General features: G+C 47.2%; 1 protein-coding gene across 7 annotated transcripts in view; it reads left to right on the top strand.

Annotated features, from left to right (window-relative positions):
- SLC8A1 (solute carrier family 8 member A1) overlaps positions 1-22,208 on the top strand; it is a 99,244-nt gene that overhangs the window by 58,954 nt on the left and 18,082 nt on the right. The gene's annotated exons all lie outside the window — the stretch shown is intronic.

Below are 22,208 nucleotides of genomic sequence, written 5' to 3'. Positions count from 1 at the left end.
GAGTGAACCTCCCGATCTCCCCTTTTATTCCCCAAAGTATAAACGCTTATTGACAGTATAAGGACTGACAAACTAACAGAATGCCTGCAAAGCCTTGAGCTGCATTTCATACAGACTGGCTCTGACCAGATGGAGCTGGTGAGCTCCCATATCTCAGCATCCCTGCAGTGACCCAGGGAGGGACAAAACTGCATGGAGGCACCTCATAAGCTGGGTCTGAGGCCAGACCAAACCTGGACTGGAACTGTCACATCAAATCAATGCTTCTGTAGGCAGAGAAGGACTGAAATTGCACTGGAGCAGGTGACACCACCTGCTCACCCCTCTGGGAACAGAGGTTGCAAAAGCCCTGGTATTGCTGTAAAATTGTCAGACCACAAAGCAAGCTGCTTTAGGTAGGTTTAGAGCCTACTGATTGCTACTGGGGAAACTCAGCTTTTGTGTGTGCAGTATCTCCCAGCAGGAACTGCTAGTCTCTTTGCACCATAAGCAGGCAGTTTGCAATTTGTCACCGTAAACGGTGACATAAATCCTGTTGTAGGGCTCGGGAGTAAGGTTCTCCCAGCAGCTCAGTTGTGCCTGGTAGCCAGAAAGGAAAGCTGGACCAGGGGAGCTCTGCAGTACTTTGGGTTTGCTCTCCTGAGTATCTTGAGCGCTCTCCCAGCAGAGCTGTGTTTTTTGGAGAGTGTGTGGGCAGTATGTTTGGCTGGGCACCTGCAATGTTCTGCTGTTAGCAAGCTTATTTCAGAAGCATTGAGTAAACTATTGATACCGTGCCTTCCCCGAAAACCCATTGAGAGTGAGAATAAGATCTCTGTGCAGGGTGCCCGAGCTCAGTGATGACTGGGAAAATCAAAAGGTTGAGCAATTTGATTAATTATTTATCCATTATTCATTTACCCAATGTGCATATAATGCTGTGCAGCAAGTAAGCAAGCGCAAAATTAAAAACCAAAATGATGGATGCTGCCTTGTGAAGGGCTCTTCATCTCTACTCTTGAGACTCATTTAGCTTTAAATATTGATGGTGAACCTTCTGCTGGCAAACAAATATTATGTAAATCCATCGTCCTCGGCTTGTTGGTCCTGTTTGGGAGGCAACGGGTTTGTGCAGTTGCATGGGCTGAGTCTTGTGGTCTGTACTGGCTAGGGTGAAAGTGGGCTTAGATACCCTTTCATTACCTGCTACAGTGAGGCAATTAATCTATGCTTGAGGACTTGCCTACTTGATAATAAAGCATCAGTAAGCTGCAGTCTTTAATATACTGATCCATACATCACTCAGAAGCTGTCATGAATTTGGGAAGGGAGTTGTGCATCGAGAGCTGGGCTTTGTTCTCTCCTCAGCAGCTCCTCTGGGACTGAGGTGACAGATGGATGGCCAGGGGGAGCAGCAAGCAAAAGGCATGCTGGAGATGTCTTTGCCAGCTCTCCTGGGCCATAAGCACATGGAGAGGTGCCTCTCTGGAGATGCTGTCCTTGCACGACTCTCAGCCAAGCGTCACTGCGTGCTGCAGCGTGACTCCCACATGGCACACAGAGTGCTCTGGCAATATGCATTTTAGGCTTTCAGGCTGGCAGTAAACAACAAGTTTTCATCTCTCCCATGCCAGAGAGGGTGACGTCAACTACAGTGTCCAGGTTTGTTCTTGTTGGGCTTGTGAGGATGCATTTCTCAATGCTGAGACTGCCTGTAGTGTTTGAAGAGTGGGATGTGAAGTACTTGCAAAGCCATTGATGTTCTTCAGTACTATTCATCCGTAATCACCTTGCCCCTGTTCTACCAGGAGGATGGTTTGTCACCCCTTGAGTTCTTTTCAAACCAACCAACCATTTGGAAGGCTAAATACAGCCACATGGAAGCAAATGGTGAGAGCTAACTGAGAGCATCGTTGGCCTCTGTAGAGAGCCTGCTGTCGTAGCGATCTCCTGTCTCCCCAGCAGGAAGCCTTTCTCAACGCTGTCATAACATGAGGAGGTAAGAACAACACCTTCCCAGAGTGGAAGTCAGTTTTCAGCTGCCTTTGCACATCACACACTATCCAGCAGTTTGTCAGCTCCTGCGCCTTCAGCAGTGTTAGGATATGTGAGCTTCAAGGGCTGAGGAAACAAATGCCATGAGCCCCTCTCTTCCTCGCTCTCTGGAAGAATGACCTGATATTCCTTTCATATTTCAAAAGCCTAAGACAAATATCTTAAACATGGAGTAAGGCCAGTCCAATTACTTCTCTTGGTCCCCTGCCCAGGGTTTATTCTGTGAAACAACTCGGTGACAAATGTTCTCCTTGCAAGAAACTTTCTAGTACTTTTTTCCATTTCTTGATGCAATATAAACTTTTGCCAGAAGCTGCCCAGAACCAAGGTGTAATTCTGATCTGTTCAGGCCTCTGGAAAATATCTTAGTGAGGTGATAATCTCTACAGCCTTGAGAAATAGATTTGTACAAATGAACCCAGTGATTTCTTTTGTAGCAATAAACTCCCCTTGTAGCTATTCCATCCTTGTCCTCCTTTAATCTTTTCCCTAGGACTTCCAGAGCAGCACCCCAAGACCAAAGTGGGCTGCATTGCTCATTTTCAGTCCATTCCAGGCACAGACTGACTGCAGATATCCGCTTGGCTTTCTCAGACTCCTGTTTCCAAATCCTAGCTGTATGATAGCATTAAATTGAACTACTGCCAACCCAAGCACGCAAAAACCACAGCAGACAAACTTCACTTCCAAAAGGAAAGGGTCCTGGTGGCGGGGCGGTGAGGGATGGCTGGCAGAACGTGCTGGCTGATTTGCCCTGGCCATGCCTTGCATCTCAATGTTAGGGCTCTGCGCAGGCTACTCACCAGCCCTGGCTGCTTAGCCAAATTAATAGTGCTGAGCAGGAACAAGGCGTACTGGCAAGCTTCCTCAGGTCTGAGCAGATCGTGGCTGCCCCACAGCATGTGGCATGGGGCTTTCTCATCCCTGTCACTGTCCTCCAGCTATTTATTGCTAAACACAGCAAGCAGTGAGCTTTTTTTTTTTTCTTTCATTATTTCAGTAGCAGTTACTCTGTGCCTAGCCCGGGGCAAATCCCACATCTGTGGCCAGTGGCACAACCACATACTGTTTCCCCTGAAAGTTCACTGGAAAGCCCAGTGTGTTGAACATCCAAAGGAGTGAACAAAATGGGAATTACTATTTTAAAACACCTGGTCTGCTGAGGGCTCTGTTTGGTCATAAAAGCATTCGTGGTACCACCACAGCTCCCACCACATTGCCCTAGCAGATGAACCTACCTTCTTTCGATTCTCCTCAAAGAGAGCTCAGTAATCAAAATTCAAAGTGCGGTGTAGAAATCTTTAACAAAATGCTCTTATTATCCTAAATATAAAAATGTTCAATTCCAAGCCTTTTCTCCTAGTAGTATTAGACAAGAGCAGCTTGTTCTAAACATGTCACTTTAGACAAAACCAGCATCTTTGTGGCTGAAAGGAAATACTTTGAGAATAAATCTTTGTGCCAGTACTAGTGATAAGTCTTTCATTTCATGCTCTAATTGAACATTGGCTTTACAACTTAAAAGCAATCATCTTAAATTGCCTTTTGCTAATGTTAATGCTTCAGACAAAGGGTAACAGCCAGATTAGAGGTTCTTATATTATTCAGGCAAATCTTTGTTCTTCATACATCACATTTTAAAAGAAAATTAATTTTTCCTTGTGTCAAAAGTGAAAATAGAGATAATGAATGATACACTTACATCATCCTGTATTGCTCAGATTGGCAAGAACATTGCCTCTGAAGAAAGCAAGCCTTGGCAGCATTGTCACCCTCATGCCCACCCCACAGCTGGGCAATGAGTGTCTGTTCTCCAAAATGCCACCTCCTGTCACTCAAAATCCTGATTTCAATTTGGGGAGACCAGCTCATGTCCTCTGCCCTGAGTAGCGACATCATCGCCATCTATTTGATAGATGGCAGACATTTAACTTCCTTGTTCACCAATGACTCACCCGTTGAGCTGAGAGCAAAGCTGGGTGCTCTGCCCAGAAGCTGTTCCCACAGCTTCCCTCTCCCCACTTTGTTCCCCAACCCATACCTTCTTGACCCCGTAGAAGTGTGCCTGTAGGACTCCATCTGCATGCCCACAGACTGTACTTGCCTGAGGTGGAGGGGGGGTTTGCATGGCAGCTCTGGTGCCGCTGTTCTCCCTGCATTTTTGGCCATGCCATGGGAATTCCACTCTTTCCCAGGGCTGTAGTAGAAATGGTCTATTTTTAGCTCTCCGTGCTGGGGCCATGTGCCAGCTTTGTGGCCCGGGAAATGCTGGTGACAAATAAAGATCTCCTCAGGCTTCTGGGCAGGCATCAGAGGGTACTGCATTCAGACTGCACCATCCTGGGGCTAATCCAGCCCAAGGGCTCTGTCCCTCCTTCCCAGCTGTGCAAACAGCTGCCCAGCAGATTGACAGCTCCTTGGGCGGAGCAGAAGGTCCTGAAAGCTGTGAAAGCATTGTGCAGCACAAACAGCAACCCAGTTAGAAAAAAAGAATTGCAGCCTAGAAGCTGTATCTGGCATTGGCAGCGCAGTCCCCCTAGGGAAACGTCACCGCAAGCAGGCGCTTTGAGGAAGGAGCGGTCCTTGCCCTGGGTGGGAGCGAAGGATGCGGACAAACCTCGGTTCTTTCCTTGCCAGAAGCCAGGAGATGAGGCTGTGCAGCTGGAGGCTTTCTTCTCCAGGTCAGGACGGTTGGGAGAGCAGAGAGCACTGCGAGGCTGCAGCCCTGCGGAGAGCACTGTGTGCCGCGACGAGCCTGGCAGCAGGTTGCTCCTTGCTGACAGAGGGCTGCTGCTACCAACAGGGATGAAATGGCCACACAGGAGATCCAGGGCTCTGAAGGGCAAATCCCAACTGGCTGCGCTGCTCTCTGTCACCCGTACTCACCCCAAATGTAAACGTGCAGCAGCTTGAACGTATGCGGCAATATCTAGGGTCTTATGTAGCACTTTTGTCTCGGAGGTCCCCAAGCAGTTCACGAAGCCCATGGTAACACATAGAGACAATGGAAAGTGAAGCCCAGGAAGTCTGAGGGAGGGGCTGTGTGCTGGCTTACGCCACATGGCTGCATTCCCCAGTATCTCGCTCATGGTCTGAGCTCTGCCCCATGGCTGCAATCAGCACTCTGCACAGGCATAGGAGCACTCAGCTTTTATCTGCTTTGTGTTATTTACTCTGCAGTTGTCAGTCTCCTGTTAAAAGTGATACAGTTTGAAAGCACTTCTTGTTAATAGCTTGTTATCGGGATTGGTGCCGCTATGTACAAGCCTTATCTCCTTGATCCCATCTGTCTCGGGAAGTGTGGTCTGGAAGAAGAGCAAGGCTGTAGCCCAGGAGGGAGACCTGGGCACCCCATGGTTATGCTGCGACTGTCTCTAATTCATCTCCTCTCAGTGGAGCACTTAGAAATGTCACCGGAGAGCTGCAGCAGCCATGATTGATCTTGTCTCTGCTGCGCGCCAATGGAGGAGAGCAGCTTCAGCAAGAGGAGACCTTGGCTCATGAGCCTCCCCTTGAAGTGCAGGAATGAATTATGCAAAGTAATCCATCCCTTGGCTCCTCCAGCGGCTCCTGCTGCTTTCCTGTGGTCTCTGATCTTTACCTCTTTACCTTTGAGTGGTTTCGGAGCCACAGATGTCCATTTGTCTGGTCCTCACGTGTGTCCCACAGCACCGTGGAGATCAGGGTGATTCATCACCTCTTGGGTGATGTTGTCACAACGAGGGGATGCTAGCCTTGGCTGGAGTGTAGCTCCCCTTGCATACAGCATGATGCGTCCACCATCACTCCTCTGAGAACACAGTGCATTCAAATACCTGCAGCCTTGCTCATGCCAGCAAGTCAACAATCCCAAATTGCACCCACAGGAGATAGGTTTGGGCTTGACTTTCTTCAGAGCAGCTCCTTTAGGGCTTGTATTTTTGAGATGCAGAGTTGGAATTTCTCCCTGTGCATCAGCATTCTGGAGTGCTAAGTCTTCTGCATGTGAGCTAATGAACTCCCCTATGACTAGTGCTTGTGGTTTGCCACTGTTTGTAGAAGAAAATAATAGCTAGCTTAAATACCTATTAGTCACCCACAGCTCTGCATGTCTGCACCATACATTTAGAAAGCAGATGCAATTTAGCTGGCTAGGGGATTTTCTGAAAGAATTTTCTAAATGTGCACTTGTGAAAAATTGGCTTTAAAGTATGGGAGAAAGGATACGGTTTGGCAGCTCTCACCAGACGAAAAGCCAGTGTCCAAAACCATTCCTAAAGTGCTTGTAGGCAGCAGGAATACTTTCTGGGGGAGTTCAGAGCCCAGCTGATCACAAGCTTCAGGAAACAGATGCAAAATATTGTGTGGTCTTCTTAAAGCTCGTTTTCTCTTGCTGATTCAGACAAGTTAGGTAAAAATTTGCCCTATGTGCATGGGTCTCACCCCCTCAGCAATGCTTTGTGTTGCTTTATGGGTGAAGGCATCTCCTTTCCTTTGCAGGGGAGGAGACACAGAAGGGATGCACTAGCATCTCCTCATGCTCCTGGTCCTTGCAGCAGCACAGCACGCAGAGTCTTTGGGGCTGGGTTGGACTGAAAACTGTGGTGAGGCTGATCTGAAGTGGCCAGTCCTCTGTGGCACTGCTCCTCAGAGCAAAGGATGCACTTACCTAGGGAAAGTTGCAACTAATGGGTATCGATCGGAGGAGAAGAGAGATCTGTGGGCACAAATTTATGTGCAAGCCTGAAAGAGGTATGTTCCCTAAATGGGGAACGGTGTGAATAATTAGGCGTTGAGACAAATGCTAATCAGCATTACATTTTGCCTCTGAGTCTCCAGACAGAATGTTTAATCTCTGGAATTAAATATTTCCCTGGTGAGAAAATGAAAAACTCCAAGAGGCTCCTGTTTGAAAAATTAAGCCTGATGCACATCGCTTTTAGGTCTCTCTGATTGTGCGGAGTTATCTACCCAGAAGCTGGCCAGCCTCCAAGTGTTTTGAACTTTGTCTTTGAGAAAGACATAAAAGTATTAATTCTTCCCCATTGTTATTGAGACACCAACAGAGAAACATTTATTAATCAAAGACAACCTAAGACTGCTTTCGATCAGATGTAAAGGCACAGCTTTCCATACAAGAGCCATGACACAAACATTTTCTCACTGTGAAACATTTTATTAAAGATTAAAGCTTAGATATTTATTAACTGGAAAATTATCTCCTACAAGTTGCATCTCCTTTTTTTTTTCTTTTTTTTTTCTTCTCTTTTGTAGTCCCAGGGGTTACTTGGCATTAAATATAGGAGCTGAGGCATACAAAAAAGGATAGATGGGTTTAGGGCGATGTGAGTTGGGCATGTGACAACTGTAGGCTCAGGCAGAGATTAATCAATAACTGATTTCCATCCCAGTTTTTGCTCTTGTTTGTGATATCTGCTTTAATGCACTCTCTTGGGGGTTGAACTCTTATGATGTGGTCTGGGCTTGCTTCTGAGAGCCTGGAAAATATCCCATATGGTTGTGTGTGCACTCACCTATATGGTGACATATGTGAGCACTGTGAGCAAGCTTTGAGGTTGAGTTTGAGCAAGGGTTGGACCAGAGGGCTTCAGAGGTTCCTGCCCACCCAAATCCTCCACGGTGGTACATTTCTGATCAGACTTAGAGAGTATGTACTTTCCTGAACCCTACTAGCTCATATAGATATGGAAATATCTATGGAGAAAAATCAGCTGAATGAAGTCCCTGCTTCACAAAGAAGCAACAGGGAAAACAAGATTGCCAATTAAAAATTCTTGCATACGTCCTTTTTCTTTTTTTTTTTTTTAAGAAGTAAAGAAGGAAGGGAGATATTTGTTTCTCTTTGGAGTAAGAGTTCTGGTATTATGGTACTTATTTTGGAAATTTCATGATAGTGATTTCATCCTCTTGAGCAACTTGTGGTACATTTTTACCATGGTTGCCAAGTAACAATCACTAAGCGTTTTTGCGTGTCGATCAGTAAGGGAGAGTGGAGAGAAGGGATAAAATCTATTTTCAGAGATGTAATCACTGGTGGATCTTTGTAGGTTAAGTTCACTGAGCAGTGACAATGCTTCATTGAAGGCCTTGGGATTTACAAGCAGGAAAGCAAAGCAAAGAGACTAAAGAGGGTTTTCTATTATTGTTATTACTCTTTCAGAACAGAGTGGCTTAGGAGCGATTAAGCAGGCATTAACTAAGCTGGACATCAAGTCCCACACGCGCAACAGGCACATGATAATCCCTCCTTGAGCCCCCAGGTTTTGCTATGCCAGACCTCCCGGCAGCCAGCCCCAGCCCTGTTTTGCACACAGTGCATGCAGTTGGAGAAGAGGCTTCCTTCACTGCTGAAAGCATGGAGGAATGTGGAGAAAAGCAGAGAGATCTGGTGAAAAGTCACTCCAGGAGTTCTCCCAGTGTGGCAGAAACTGCCTCTAACACAAACATCCTGCAATGCATCTCAAGGTCATCCATGTCTTTCTAAAGTACCAGGCTATGGGGGGGATAGCTGAGTCCTTCTGCAGTTAGCTGGTGGAGCTGAACCCCATCTGCTTGGAAACTGCGATGGGTGGTGAAATAGCAATGGGAATCCCACAATTCGCCTTTCAACTGGGGAAAGGCGTTTGGTTGTTATTTTTGGGGACAGAAGGCCAAGTAGCTTTGTGATCTAATGGTCTCTTGCAGCAGCGTTCAAGTGGGGAGAAAAGGAAAGCTTTTAGGATGGTGAAGTTTCTCCCTTACAAGTGAGATTCATTTTGGCAAGAATCTGATGAAGATACTGGTAGGAACATTATGACCCTTATGTTATTAACATAGAAACTAAGACTGTAAATGAATTGACATTTAAATGATAGTGTAAAGTACTCTGGATGCATCCTGGAATAATAGAGCAATGCATCATTGTTAATAAAAATGTAAACTACCTTTTTTGGGTCATAAGGAGAATATCTGAGGAAGAATTCTGTTCTGATCTACCCTCTTTTAGCACCTTGTTCCTCCAGGGCAAGGAGGTTTTATGTCTGGGAGATGTAATAGAGCCAGCTTAGCACCACAAGTGGTGCCAAAGGTGCCAAAAGCCATTTGTGCTCCCAAAGCCACTTCAGATCTGGTGGCAAGTGATGCCTGGTCTTCAGCAGGGCAAATTTTGACTTCCAGACCAAAACTTAATCCTCTTCTTCTGCTTGTCAGAAATTTGGGGAGCAGCAGAGCCAGAGCACTAATATCTGCCTAGACGTTTAAAGACTTCATCTTTCTTTGGGGACCACAAGAGGGGAAAAACCCGTAACCTGTTTTCCAAAGCCTTCTATGGCTGCCGTCATGGAGCAGGAGAGATAAGGAGTCCTGCAGGACTTCTGTGAAGCATGAGCTCAGTGCTGGTTTTCACACCTCCATTATCAGTGAGTTTCTGCTTTTGCTGTGCCCTACCTATCTGGGAAGAGGCATTTGGCATAGCTGCCCTGGAGGTGTTAAGAGAAAGGCAGCCATGGCTGTATCTACTTGGCTTCAGCCCAGTGAGACATAACTTTTGCAGACAGATTTGGACATCCTGACGTGTGAGCAGCCCTTCCCGTGCCACCAGCCGGGCTGGGACATTTCAGCCAGCACATACCAGAGCGCTCAGTCAAATCCAATGCTGATGAGCTGTTTCTGCCTCCTGGCCAATTCAGGTCCATCACATCTTCCTTTCCATTTTGACCTGAGTGATTTTTAGAGAATGAGAGAATCACAAAATGATCTAAGTTGGAAACAACCTTCAGATCATCAATTCTAACCATCAACCTGATCTGCCAAGTCCAATTTCTGAACCATGTCCCTTAATGCCATGTCCACACATCTTTTAAATACCTCCAGGGATAGGGACTCCACCATTGCCCTTGGCAGCCCATTTCAATGCTTGTTCACCTTCTCCACTAAGAAATTCTTCCTAAATTTGAATCAAGCATCTTGAACTCAAGTTTCAAGTATGCCTTGAAATATGGGGGGGATTTGTGCACTTTCAGGTAGTTTCGCAGGGAATCAGCCATCTGCTGCTCTGAAGCAGCTCCTGGGGAACCCATCTTCCAGTGCCCAAAGGCATCCACGTGAATCGAAATGCAGCCCAGAATGGGCATGTTGAGGGAAGGAGAGGTAGGCCAGCATCATGAACATAGTAGAGTAACAGAAATAGGGCTGCTTGTGTTGAATCAGTTTCTGATTCAAACCATGCTGGAAGGATTCACAACCAGGGAGTTGGGCAGCCCATGGTCTGATCATTTTTTGAGGCTAAAAATAGCAACAGACTGGAGTCAGACCGTGGTTAATTTGGATTTGTTAGGGCCAGGAATCCAGATCCAGTTCAGTACTTTCATCAAAAAGGCGTATTATTTACAGAGCTGCTGAACTGGCCAGTTGCCCACTGGGGTGACACTGGCCACCGGGCACTGGGCCAGTTTGACTGGGTGACTTCAGTATCCTCCTCCAAAGACTGCACTGAAATTGTTGTCCTAACTCATCCTCCTGAGACCTCACACAGTGGGTCATGAGCAAAGCTGGGATCTCTGCTGAATATCTCAGCCTCAGGATCACAAACATCCATTTCTGCCCAACAGAAATCAGGTCACAGTGCACTTCCCCAGGAATTCCCTCTTTGGATAAGAATCTGCCATCTTCTGTCCTGACCTAACAGCAAACCACTAGAAGGTGTAACAGACTGGCCTGTTTTTGAGATTAGAGGAGGAAATATAGCCTTTCTGCAAGTGCTGGCATGAGTGGGGTTCAGCTTGCTACCTGGCTGATCGATGAGTCTTGGTTTGCCTATGAATACATCCAAGGAACTGCACGGAGCTGGAGAGACCGTCCTTGCTGTGAAAGTGGGTTGATCACAGTGTTTGGCCTCTGGTCAGCCTGAGCAGTGTCCTCTGTAGACATCTATCTGTCTGACGGCAGAGATCTGGGATGAGTCCTGTACCTCAGTGTATCATGCTGGGTGGGTGGCTTTGTGGCTGTGGGCTAAGCAGCCTGGCCTGCCCACTGCTGATGCCGTGACAGGGGAGAGCCAGCTCCCAGCTGCGAGTGAGGTTACTTGGTTGGCCCACAGTCAGATGATTAAAAGAGTATTTTCCGCACATTTGTGCAGTGATTAGAGATGAAATGCAAATCATATGCAAATCGGTGCAAATCTCTGCTGTGCACAGCCAGCTCTGAAGTTGGAAACTTTAATTTTCTCTGAGGCATTTGGGTTCTTTCAGTGGAAGAACAGGATGAACCCAGCGGTGATGTGAGTGCACAGCTGAACCCAACAGCATAGAAAGAGTGGTAAAAGTCAGCCTGAAAGCACGCACTGACCAACATCAGTCTGGGCTGCAGTGATACATGGAATCTAGCCTGTGCAAAGATCTTTGTTAAATAAACAGCTAGAAACCACACAAAGAAATCTTCCACATAGCTCTCTTCCCAGCTTTGTTCCTCTTGTTTATCATGGACTGTCTGGAGCCCGCTGGCTGGAATAGCCAGTTGCATTGCAAATCAAAATGCCATAATGGTTGCTGGATATAGCAACTAAAGATGTTTCCCTAAGTATCAAATCTGGAAAGGTCTATAAACCCAATGAAAGCAAGAAAACAAATTCCCAAACCCTTGCCACAAAGAATAATTGCAAATATATGTGAATGCATATTTTTAACTCACATGCTATTCCTCGTTGGCTTGCCGACCTATAGCCTGCTTCAGTCTGAAATGTGGCAAGGCCATGTCTCCTCACTTCCAGGCAGCTTCATGGGGATGGCAGGGCCAAGAGAAATAAATAAATAAGGCTGATGAGTCCTCTTGAAACACAGTTATGAAAACTTTAAAAAGTGTGTGTTTCCTGTAGCTATCAACAAGCTAGAAAAAGGGAAACCCTATGGGCTGGTTGAATATTTCCCAATGGCTCTAGTGACTTTCACAGCTGGTCTTGATTTGCCTGGATATTGCTAATTTTCCCTGGGATGGAAATCCTGATTCCCTCAAGGCCACATGAAGGCAGTGAGGAATGGAGCAGCCAGGCACTGCTGTGCTTGTATGGGCACTGCTATTAAGACTGGGATCACATTTGGATCAGCTGGCAAAGCCCTAAGCCAAGGAGTGAACATAAATCCAGCCTTGAACATCCCCCTTGACTGGTGAAAACCCTGCTGAGCTTAACCCTGTCTTCTCAGGGAGATCGCTGTCTGAGGGAACAACAGGCTGTGTGAGCAGCTCACTGACAAAGCAGCTGTCCCAGAATTACTCATCCCGATTAGCTCTTGAGGAAACAAGGCTGAGCTCATGAATAATAGAGTGAATAACAGAGACCTAATAAAGGACAAAATTCATGGTAGATATAGCCCTGCAAACAGGTTTCCTCTGCTTGTGCCATCACCCTCTCGACACAATCCAGTGTCAAGGCTATGCATATCTGAGGCTGCTGCAGCTTTGCCTGATTCTCTGGGCTGTGTGTGTGCAAGTGCCTATTAAATATGCATGGTCCTGCCTCTATGTGGGGCACCATATGTGTAGCAGGGACATAACCCAGCTGGCTGGAGGTTGAGTCTGCTCCCTGCTGTGCTGGCAAGGCCCTTTGCACGTCATCCATTTGGAATACACCTTGGGCATTTCTGTCTGGCTTTCTGGGAGCTTGGAAACACACTTTTCTGAAGCCTATCTGCTAGGTTTTGGATGTGAAGCTGTTTATTTGAGGCACAGAAGTGGAAAATCTCTTTTTCACAATTGGAAATTGGAATTTTCCTCCAAAGATCAGTGAAAGCAATCATTATCACGGGGCATCGTTTACAGCTCTGCACAAAATAATCCTCCAGGCTCTCTGGCAGCTCTGAATTAGCAAACAATAAGGATGATTACTAAGGGTTCCTTCTCTTAAAAAAAAAAAAAGAAAAAGCATGTTCTTTGATGCAGGCTGGGGCTGGAAGCTGCAGGCGCATGGCCAGAAGCTCTAGCCTTGCTTGGGCCCTGCATCAGTGATTGTGATTAGGGTTAAGCTAACCTTAAACACCTAAATAACTTCAAAAAGGTGAGCTTCAGTGAAAAGTTGGAGCTGCAGCTGTCTATGACAATTAGAGGATCATTACTGGGCTGTAACAAATAAACACATACATGGTCAGATTGGGAGTCAGTCAAAAAATAGGTATCACACTGAGGTGGTGGGTATTGATGTGAATGTTATTGACAGCAACATAGGTTTCTATCACCAAAGGCAATTAACAACAGCTTTGTTTGTGCCTGCCTTCACCCCAGCCATTGCACTAGGAGGGCTCTGGACAACTTTGTTCTCTGTCCTTCCATCCAACATTTTCCAAACCATCCCTGCAGTTCCCACTGCAGAGCCAGGCTAGATGCTCCCAAAGACACTCCTTACATGTTCTTCAACCTTTTGTTGTTCTGAGTGCCTCTAGATCTTGTTTTAAATTGTCCGCTTGTTCCCTGGGTCCCTCCTGCACCCAGAGGCATGTTGGAATGTGGTCCCATTTCTGGCTTTTGCAGAGTCGAGCTCAGGATCAGGATCAGAAAAGGGAGAGCTGGTCATGGCCAGAACTCCCCAGCAGCTCCCAGACATAGGGAAAGCCCTGCTGAGGGCACAGCATCTATAATGTCAGGTTGGCCTTGGGATAGGATGGAGCATTTCCAGAGGAGATGAAATCTTCCAAGACCTTGAGCTGCCAGTTCAAAGGAGCCTACGTGTTTTCAAAGTTTTTTGAGTCTTATAACTCAGTCTAATTTAAACAAATTTTTATGGGATTGGCATATCCTAAGCACTGGAGAGAGCTTTCTGCTAAGTTTCATTCTCTGCAGTGAAGCATAAGGAGAAAATTACTCAGTGCGGTGTTTGGGGAAAAAAAATCCATGGGCAAAACAGCTTATTTCTCCCTAAACTGAGCCTTCAGAGCAAGAAGCACTCAGCGAGATGGCTCTTTGTAACTCTCTCAGCAGTGGCCACCCCACCTGAAAAGTTTCCATCTCAATAGCTAAAGTCTGGCAAAATTTCCATAGGAAGTCCCAAGCAGGTGTAACAACAGGCATGCTCTGCCTGAATCTCAAAGCCCTGTGGGTTTCAGTCGTGCAGATGAGCAAGTATAAGAGACGAGCATCAGATGGAGAAAATGCATCTGGGAACCATTTCCCTTCTGATGTCTGAAGCAGGGGGTTCACAGCGGGATGGAAACCAGCCCCTGGCCTCTGCTAATGATGGGGGAATCACCACTTCCACCTCATGTCATGGTTTCCAGGTGGGGCTGGGGCATACAGTATGTAGGGCTTGGAAAAGCCCTGCCTTTACAAAAGGTCTTCTGGGCTTTAGCTGCAGGCTTTTGACTGTCACAGGAGCAACACAGCACATCTGCCTCCATGGAGTAGGATTTTTCATCCAGCATTTTATACATCCATCAACCGTCTGGGCATACAGATGGTGATTGGAGGTGCTGAGCTGGCCACAAAGAGCAGCCTGTGGTTAGGCACTTTTTTATGTTGCCATTTTAAAATATTCCTTTACACCTTCACCCAGGTTTATGCACTCTGAAATGCAGGCTTCTCCCCCACGAGGAGGGGAACAGCCCCTGGCAGGGCTTGCAGCAAGCAGTGACAAAGCACTCACGTGCTCCTCCATGCTCGCCTTCCTCTCGGCCACCCGGTTCCTCTTGTTTTTAGCTTTGTTTAAACAGTCTCCTTGGTAACGGGAAGGAAAAGCAGAATTCTTTCATCCTCCTTCTGCCTATCTCAGCGCCAGGAGGAGGCATGAAAGGTCTCCCAATGAAATGCTCTTATTAGCAAACGTTTGCTTCAGTGCTCCCACCGCGGATTTTAACCCCACTGATCACTGGGGATTTCAGGAGATGTGATGTCTCTTTAAAAAGACTTTCTGTACCTAGAGTTTCAACAGAGAGAGCTGTATTTCACAGTTTAATTTACTTGGCAGCAAATCAACAGCATGTCGGTTAGCAAGTGGTGGCTCTTGAAATTGTCCATGTGATCCCTCACAAGTCTTGTCTCACTTATCTCAAGTCCAGGAAGGCCATGAGGGTCCTCTGATCCTCTTGTGGCAGTTTCAGAAATGCCTTTCTGAGGGGCTGAGCACCAATTGCTATAGCAGCTGCCAGAGGTCTGAAGATGTCTGATAAGACTGGGAAGAAATGGCATTGCACAGCACCAGGGTGAAGCTCAGGGATGGGGTTCCTGTCTTCAGAAATGAGCATCCCTGGAATTTGAAGCCTGCAGTACAACAGCATCTCGTGTGCTGATGCTCACAGACTTTGTGTTTTTTACAGCCGGGTCTGGACCAGCACAGGTGAATGGCCCAAAGGAGGCTGGAATATGTGGGCACCCTGCAGCCAGTCATTTCAATTGCTAAAACAGGAGCGTTGCATCGGAACCTTCTTTGACACACAATTACTTACAACTTCTCCTAATAAAAGTTCAATGTGACACTCACTGACAAGCTCATAAAAGATCAAAAGGCTCTTCTGTATCTCAGAAGCCCATTAGCTTCTGCAGAGCCCCAGCAGGGAGAGGAGGTAGGATGTTTGCTTTGTGCTGGGCTGCAGATACATATCACATCTGCATCAACGTGCACACGCAAGTCAGGGCAGATGTTTTGCTCAGCAGCTTGTGTGTGTGCACATGCACACACGTTTTGCTAAGTTTGAACAGTTGTTAAGAGCAGCAGGCACGCTGGCGTGAGCAGCACAGCAGAACCATGGGCACATTCCCACTCTCAAAGCCACTCGCTTGATCACCAGGCAAAAGAAGATAAAAGTAGTGATGATGAAAGGCTTTTTGCACTTCTTGTCAGAGCGTTTGGGTCACTCCAAAAGTCTGTGGGGAATGCCTTCGTCTCCCAGCTTGAAACAAAGGGGCTGATCTTTGGGCTGGCACCAAACACCAGGAGCCAGATGCACACCTCCCATGGAAACCCATGCCAGGAAGTTTGAAAGGTACCTTTCAAGAGGGAAGCACTACTGACGTTTATATACTGCCTCTCTGCAGTAGCAGCACTGAGCTGCACAGCAGATGTGTTCTGGGCTTCCTTCAGCCTTGATTCCTGGTGCTGAAGCCTTGCTGCCCAATTTGGCATGCTGCTCTCTGTTTTGTTTACTCAGCATAAAAGCAGCAAAGTCTGCTAAATAATTTATAAGGCTGCAGAGAAGTCCCCTCTGCTGGCTGTTGCTCATTGAAATTCATTCTCAGGAGTGCCAAAATCATTTTGATAAGAGTGATGTCTTCCCTTTGAGGAGCATAGTCATGGCAACTATGCCAGGCACGTACAGAGAAGGTCAACAAGCATTTATTGGAAGAACGGAGCAATTATTGTTGTAAAGGGAACCTGCCTGTAAAGAAAAGCTTCTATGTGCTCAGATATGCGGAGAAGTGAGAAGCAATTGAATGAGTTTCCAAGTGCTTTCTCTTGGGGAAAATGTATATGAGAACAACCAGGGGTTAGGGAAGAGGTAAAGTACCAACTTTTGGCTCTGAACTCTGAAGGCTTCTTAGAAATGGCATTTGCAAGCATTGATATGCAGCAAGAGTATTGGGCTAGACTGAGCCCTGGGCACTCAACCCTTTGCTTGCAGCACAAGCTGAATTTTTTGGAAATAATGAAAGTTTTTAGCTGGCATGGGCAAGGCAGTGCAGTGCCAGGGGTTGAGTTATTTCTGCCTTGTCAGCTTTCCCAGGCGCCTTAAGCAATTGCTGTTGGGGGTGTTTTTGATCAAATTCACATTAAATGTATTTTTTCTCCTAGTCGTTGTCACTTGCATTGCACTGTCTGTGATGCTCTCCTTGGAGATCCAGACATTGATGTAGACAGAATGTCTCCTGTTCAGTGTCCCCATGGTCCTGCCTGCAGCAGGCACCCAATGAGCTTTACAAGGTAGCTCATAGAATCATAGAATCATTAAGGTTGGAAAGATCACTAAGATTATCACGTCCAACCATCAGTCCATGACTGTGACTGCTCTAGACCATGTCCCTCAGTGCCATATCTGCTCTCTTCTTGAATACCTCCAGGGATTGTGACTCTACCACCTCCCTGGACAGCCTGTGCCAGGTGCTCACCACCTCTTGATGTACACAGCTAAGGGAGTGTGAAGGAACAGCAAAACTCCAGTTTGTCCAGAGCCATGGGATGATCACACCTTCAGCTATCTGGGGATGGTGAAACCTTTAAGTGTGACTGAGGGCTCAGGTCTTGTTTTGGGGCACCTCAAGAATGCGTCATGGCTTTTTGCAAAATGTGATGTTGGCAGATGAGCTAGAGTGCAAAATTCACAGGCAACATCAGGGATTCCCCAGAAAAGCAGTGTTTCTTATCTGACAAATCCTGCCCAATATGGCCTTCCTAAATAGAAATTATAGCAGCATTCAGCCTTGCATGTGAAATCATTGATTCTGCTGCCCCTGCAAACTACCTCCCATGTCTTTCCTCTCCACAAGGCTGTGGGGGAATGGGCTGGACAGATAAGGCTTTGCCAGGGCTCTTCTAGGAGCGATGCTCTGGAACAGACTAACATTGTGTGTTTGAGCTGTGTGTTGTCATTTAGATTTAATGCATCCTGAGGCCAGAGGAACAGTTGTTTCATGCTGCTAGGGAGATGACAACACATCATCTGTGCTCTTAGAAGCATTGATTCAGCGAGCTTGATTTCTCGGAAAAAAAAGAAGTGTGGGGCAACAAAGAAAATAAGAGCAGCCAAATAAATTTTGGCTCCAGACATGAGGGGAAAATGATTGTTTCCCCACCCTTCACAGATTTCAGTGCCAGGTTGGTGTGCTGACTGTTTTGCAGACATTAGGCTGTACAGCTCCATTCAGATCTGGGCTGCTGGACCTGCAAACTGAGCTGCCTCATCAAATCTGCTCACTTTACCCTTCCCAAAGCATGTGTCAGGCTTAGTTTCAGGGAGGCTTTCCTTTGCCCTCCACGTCATGTTTGCAGCATGCTTCAGGCAAATTTTGAGCAAGCACGGACATTTTGGATAAGCAAGCGCCGGTTCTGAAAAGGGCCCTGCAAGGGTGACTCATGGGGCATCACACAAATATGGGATCCCATCAGCATGGGATCAGGGATGGCCATCACCCCTGTCTCCCTCACGCTCCCATTTCTATTTGACCTTCATCTCCAGTCAGTTGTGCAATTTATTCTCCATGGTGGTCCAGTTAGCCCAGTGGAAAGAAGTACATGTCATGCTGATAACCACCTGCAAGCTTTGCACACCAGAGCTCAAATCTGATGGAGTCGGACCTGTAGCAAGCCAGGAAGCCTGTCTAGTTCCCACAGCTCAGCCATGTAGTGTCCATCCCCAGCATTTGCAGTAGAGCCGTGGCATCATCAGTGCCCTGAGATGCTTTTCTCACCACCTGGGCAAGTTGTTGTCATTCCAGATTTGAGCAATAGACAAGAGCAAAGCTTGGACCGCTTTTGCAACTGCTTTCTTTCACACCCATGTAGCAGGGAGTTCGGATTTACTGCACCGTGTGTGCTCTCTGTCTCATATCTCTCCTTCACCTATGATCAAAGGCAGTGGCTATCTTTGCAAAGGAACTCTTCAGATCAGATTCTTCAAGTGGGAAAAATCTTCGAACCAAGGATGATTCTGTTACTGGCGTTCACCATCATGGTCTCCATACTGTTGATGGGATGACGACTCAGATCTGTAGCTCTATCTGAGGATAAGGGCTGTGTTTCTCTGCTTTTTGGTAGATAGGGGATGAGTAAAGTCAGGTATTTCACTGAGCATTTCCCATGTAGTGCAGCTGGGATAAAGCTGGCAGTGCTGGAGATGGTCGTTTCTTGAGTCAGTGTACAACACCGAGAGGGATAGGACAGATGCATGCACTGCCAGTGATGGAGCTGAAGGGACTGCCTCTGCCTCCAGATCTGATCACCTGCTCCTTCTCAAAACCACTGAGGATGCTTCAGGAAGAAAAAAAAAAAAGTGCAACAAATTCTCTTTAGACATGCGGGTGCTGTAACACTCCGTATGTGAGCTCTTTGAGTTGCCAGGAGGCTCTAGGAGTCTTGTCTACCCTATTCCAGTGTGTTTTTGTAGGACTCCCACAGGTCTGTCCCTTGGAAAGTCAGGGCCACCATGCTGCTGATACAGAGAGTTGCTGAGCCCCTACAGACCACTGCATGTCTTTTTTCTGAGCCTGCCCTAGAGGAGATGAGGGGTTTGCTCTGCCTTTATGCTTGTGCTAGAGGAGATTGCAATGGCTCCCCCTGCCTTCCATTGGATTTTTAGTGGTTGTGCATCTGGAGAAGAGGCTGAATCTGAGCTCTGTGAGTCTCAGAATCTCCCAGAAGACGTTTTATGGCCTCTAGGCAGCCTGAATTGGTGGCTGAGAGCTGACAGAGAACTGACACTCCTCAGAAGGGACATCTCCTGTCTGTTGGCATGAAATGGAGCCAAGATTGGGCTGCGTGATCTTTGTGTCTTTCTACACAGAATCATAGCCTGCTGCTGCTGCCCTCCCCGTACAGCTGGGTGGTAGAGGCCTCCAGAGAGCATGGCCTTGCATGGGAGGGACAGAAACCCTAATGAACCCTCGCCTCCATCAGAGACCCCAGGTAACAGCTACAAACCACATGTGATAAATAGTTGTGTACATTCTGGTCCACAGCTGCGTCTTCTGTCCCTCAGGAGCAGGTGTCCCTGCGCTGGCACAGCGGACACTGCATGTACCTCCCACGTGTCCCCTGCCAGACGTGCATCAACTGCAGCCAGGATAAGCACTTTCATCTTAGGGCCTCTGCACACAGAGGTGTCACCTCTTGCTATCAGGTGCAATTTTGTTGTCAACTAGTGGAAGAAAAACCTCATCTCCTCCTTTTTACTTCCCAGCAACAAGACAACTTCCCTCCTCGAGTAGCTGTCAGAAGTGTGAGCAGTGAAGCTGCTAAGTGCACAAAAACATTCTCCAGCATCTGGGTCTGAAAAGGTGTGCACTGCAGAGGGAGGCACAGGAGCAGCTAGGGCTCTTTGCATCTTTCACAGCACGGACAGGGCCTTGAACCCTTGCAGTCTCCAGGCAGATGAGTGCTCACCAAAAAGGGGAGGTGGGGATGGGAAGAGAAAGATCTACTTTGCTCTTGGTGGCTATTTCCAGCCATGCATTGGGATCTGCTCCCTGCTTCTAATGGCTTAGGTCTAGTTCAATTGGCCTTAGCCACTGGCTTTGGTTGTACTCAGTTCTGGTGCTGATTTTTATGCCCTGCAACAGCCCCCTGGGCCATGCTTGCCCCTCTGCACTGTGCCCAGCACCTACGTGAGCTGCATGAAGCAGGGAGTATTTCCAGCCACGTGCCGTCTCTAGCTTTAACCGTGACTAATTAAGTGACTGGCTGACAGGCAGATGTATGAGAAATCAACGTGGCAGCTTTCTACAGTAGTCTAAGAACACAGGCTGGAATGGACAGCCCCAGCAAATGTGCTTTCAAAACATCATCTCCAGAGCATGCATCCTTCGTGGTTATTCTCTTACTGCCATCACTGACCCATTGGGCTGGGAAGTGCTTAGTTACTGTGGGATTTGGACTTAGGACATCACAGCCCTCTGACCTGGATGTTGTCGTTATGAATGTGGAGTTGGAAGTCCTCCAGTCTGTACATATAACTCTCCTGGGTGATTGCTGGAAGTTGAATGGGTGACAAGCTGCAAAAGAACATAATTGTCTCTGTTGATTCTGGAATAAGTGTCTGTCCCCGCAGCAAAAGTGTGCTACATGCTTATCATCGAGCTAGCTGCTGACTGCTGTAGCAGTTGGTCAGCTGTACTTAGAGATGTTTATTTTCGAGTCCCACTGGGCACACCGTGACTGGCTACATGTAGCACTTAGTTATGTGGTCTGATCACAGTGATGCTTTCTTAGCCACAAGATCTCTGATCTAGGTGCACAGCAGAGTGAAGGTTGGCAGGGACTTTGGAAGGTCTCTGGTCTAACCTCTGCTCAGAAGGCCATCACAGCACAAGCAGTAGCTTAGGCAAGCTTTGCACATCTCCAAGGATGGGGGTAGTTGGCCTTGTCCTCTCACTTGAAGGAAGGAAAAAAAAAAAAGGGAAAAAACAAAAGCAGTGTTAAAAAGGCATTGCTAGGGATCTGTAAGAGAGCTAACAGATGCGTTGTGCTGTGATGAAAGGAATCTTTCTCCATGTTGAGCCTGAGCAGACAGCCAGACATGCGTGCTGGACCTGACATATGTCTGCTCCTGGACATCTGGTCCTGTCAAGGAGGACGAGTGCTCTGGGGGCCATACCCCAGCACGTCTTGCCTGTATCTCTCTGGAGCCGATTGCTGATGCTCTGCTGTGTTCAGTGCTTGTCTGAGTCATGAGAGGGGCTTGTGCCATTTCACATCACTGAATGATACCATCTGGATTGGGAGCAGCAGGATTTTTGCAAGCACATGGAGGATTTGCCCAGTGACTGTGCACATATTCGGGTTCAAAATGAATGTAAGTTCCAGGCAGGCCGCCACCAGGCACTCCTGACCCCACAAGAGAGACAAGCATGGCAGAGACGGTTGAGGTGGGAGTCCCAGCTCCTTGCATCTGTGCTGCTGCCACAGTCTGATGTAGCCTTGGTCAAAAAAATACTTGCAGAGAAATACTCCTCTGCTGCCCTCCATCCGGCTCCTGCCAGTCTGTGCTAACTTATCACGCATGGACCTGTCCCTGCTCATGTACGAGGTTTTTCATAGAGTACTTACCCTTCTAGGGCATTGCCAACAAAGAGGTTGGTACTGAAGCTTTCCATGAGCTCCAGTGACCAAGGATTGTGTGTGGAGGCTGTGCTGAAAGAGCTCTGCAGTTTGACTGAAACAGCATGATTTGAAAAGAATGCTGTTATCCTGGTGGAGACCACAGGCTTAGAGCAAGAGTAGGGATGTTGCATCCCTGAAGACATAATCCTTTTGGGAAAGAAGAGCTGGAGCTGCAGTTCTGCAAGATTTATTTCATTTTTTGATTGCTGGTACATGGAAATGAGCTGAAAATCATTCCCTCAGAGATTGCCTTGCCTACAGACTCAGGGACAAGCAATTTTTGATACAGAAATGCAGACACTTGTGTGGTTTCTCCTTGGCAACATTTTGCCCAACTTTTTGTTGGTATGAGCACCGAGCTGGATGCTGGGCCCAGATGGCTTCCATGGGTTTTGGCAATGCTATCAGG

The sequence above is a fragment of the Tympanuchus pallidicinctus genome, unplaced genomic scaffold (genome assembly GCF_026119805.1).
Source record: "Tympanuchus pallidicinctus isolate F22 unplaced genomic scaffold, pur_lepc_1.0 scaffold1, whole genome shotgun sequence".
NCBI classification, from domain to species: domain Eukaryota; kingdom Metazoa; phylum Chordata; class Aves; order Galliformes; family Phasianidae; genus Tympanuchus; species Tympanuchus pallidicinctus.
The sequence above is the reverse complement of the archived record's forward strand: the minus strand, read 5'-3'. Positions and strand labels throughout refer to the sequence as shown.